We start from the raw sequence: 3,009 nt of genomic DNA on the forward strand, positions 1-3,009 counted from the left end.
CAGAACAGGAGAAACAATAAACAGGAATAAAGGTGGCCAGAGCATGCCCTTCAATATCGCATCTGCTTTTTGCGGATGGTAGTCTCTTTTTTTGTAAAGCTCAAAAGGAAGAATGTCATACCATTCTAAGGATTTTAAAGGAATACGAGAAAGCTTCGGGTCAATTAATAAACTTTGATAAGTCTTCAATTCAATTTGGACACAAAATCGAAGAATCTGTAAGACAAGAGCTAAGAGATATTTTGGGCATACAAAATTTGGGAGGCATGGGAACTTATCTAGGATTACCGGAGAGTCTCGGGGGTTCTAAGATACAAGTTTTTGTCTTTGTACAGGATCGGCTAAATAATAGGGTCAATGGCTGGACTTTTAAGTTCTTTACTAAAGGAGGAAAAGAAGTGATCATCAAATCAGTGATTACGGCTTTGCCAAATCATGTGATGTCTTGTTATCGTTTACCTAAAGCTACCGCAAAAAATTGACGAGTGCGGTAGCACAGTTTTGGTGGAGTCCTGGCAGTAGCACAAGAGGAATGCATTGGAAATCATGGGATAAAGTATGTGTCAGTAAGGAAGATGGAGGCCTAGGTTTTAAAGATATCACTGATTTTAACACAGCGATGCTTGGTAAACAATTATGGCGGCTGATAGAAAAGCCAAATACTTTATTTTCTCGAGTTTTTAAAGGTCGGTATTACAGGAATGCATCACCCCTGGAACCGATTCTCATATTCTCCGTCATATGGTTGGCGGAGTATAGTTTCTGCTAGATCTCTGGTAAGTAAAGGACTAATCAAAAGGGTGGGAACAAGATCTTCTATATCCGTATGAAATGATCCTTGGCTCCCAACCACTCGCCCGAGACAAGCCAATAAACATCAACACAATCTTTACCCAGACCTTACTGTGGATTCGCTTATTGATCCTCATTTGCGAAGATGGAATTCGCCGGCGATTCGGGCTTTGGTGGACCCACAAGATGTGAAATTAATAGAAAATATACCATTGAGTAGAACTCGGATGGCATACAAAGATGGATGGCATTTCACAAATAATAGAAAATACACGGTTAAATCTGGATATCAGGTGGTTGAAAGGATATATCCAGATAAGGAAAAACCACTAGTAGTGTGTGGACCCACAGTAGATATTTTGAAGGCATATTGCTGAAAATTACGGTGCCCATCTAATATTAAGCATTTTCTATGGCAATTGGTGACAGAGTGTATAGCAGTCAAGAAAAATCTGCATAAGCGAGGGATACCTGGCGATATTGTTTGTGCAAGATGTGGTGCTGAGGAGGAATCGATCAACCATATTTTTTTTGAATGTCGTCCTGCACTTCAGACATGGACTCTTTCAAAGATTCCAACAAATCCAGCTATGTTTCCAACAAGTTCTCTCTTTGTGAACATGGATCATCTTTTTTGGAGAGTTGTTCCACAGATGGAGGATCATCAGTTTGCATGGATACTATGGTATATATGGAAGGGAAGAAATAATAAAGTCTTTAGCAATATGGATGTGGATCCGTTGGACACCCTTAAACTGGCTGAAACGGAATCAAAACTCTGGACTGAGGCACAAATATCGAATGATAACAAGAGGATCCCACAGGTAGAGGCAACGATTCTTCCGTCAATTCCAGGAAGATGGTGTTTCACGGATGGTTCCTGGAAAGAGAAGGATATTTTTTCAGGACAAGGATGGTATAGTACTCTAGAAGGATTTGCGGGTTTGATGGGTGCAAGGAATGTTCGAGCGTCCCTTTCTCCTCTTCATGCAGAAATGAAAGCTTTGTTATGGGCAATGGAATGTATGAAAATTTACGACAATTTCAGATTACGTTTGCAACAGATTGTTCTCAATTGGTGAAGATGGTTTCAGCACCAGAAGAATGGCCAGCATTTGCAAGTTATTTGGAGGATATAAACAGCCTGAAGGAGAGTTATTCCAGAGCAGAGATTATCTATGTACCAAGAACGCAGAACAAAAAGGCGGATAGCTTAGCCCGCAGTGCTAGCAAGGAAACGTCTTTTGTAGTTCACATGGATCAAGATCTCCCAGTTTGGTTCACAGAGTCAATATGAGTCTGTAAAGTTGATGACAAAAAAAAAACATATATTCCCAAATATCTTTTACTTATATATTTATTTAGAAACATGTAAAATAAAAACAAGATAAAACCATGTGATTAACGAAAAAATAAAAACACCGTTTATATGATAAAAGTTAGAAGTTAGAAGGCTAATACGAATACTATTTACGATGAATAAAAGAAGCAAAAAATTAAAAAGAAAATTTAAAGAGCTATAGAATATATGTGGCAGCAAGGAAAACAATAAATTCACGAGAAAACTAAAATTGTAAGTAAAAACTTACGTTCTTATTTGGAATACAAAACACATTTAATTAACTAATTAAAATCCTGTGAAAAACTAAACAAATTAATCACTGGCTCACCAATGGTTCAATCGGTAGTCGGGTTACCGGGTTTAAGGGTTTTAGCGGATTTTATCAGGCTTTCAATTAGAATTTAGAAGATATTTTTTAAAACCTAAATCGAATTATTTAGCGGGTCACTGGGTTTGTCGGTCCGACCACGGTCCGATTCGGATGTAAAAACACTGCCTTTTATCCAATTTTTTTATTAGAATTGGATACTTTTCTTGCAATACTACACACATCTCTATTATTAAAAGAGATGTACCCTTTAAAAAATACCCCTAAGTTTTCTAACTTAATTTCACTTCCATGCCACTGAGAATTAAATTAAACTACCTATTTTAATGTTTGTCTTTTCCAGTTAAATTAATGAGTTTTCCTTAATCAAATTTAAACTTAATGTCAGTAAATGAACCTAAAAATACATCATATTTAACGTACCTTATTATGTACGAGTACGGCCCAATAATGAACTTGAATTTTATTTTTACTAAAACGTGAATCACTTGACGTATGTAATATTTAAAATATATTAACTACAATATAACAAATGCATATAACCTAC

Source organism: Brassica oleracea, chromosome C4 (assembly GCF_000695525.1).
Source record: "Brassica oleracea var. oleracea cultivar TO1000 chromosome C4, BOL, whole genome shotgun sequence".
Lineage (NCBI taxonomy): Eukaryota > Viridiplantae > Streptophyta > Magnoliopsida > Brassicales > Brassicaceae > Brassica > Brassica oleracea.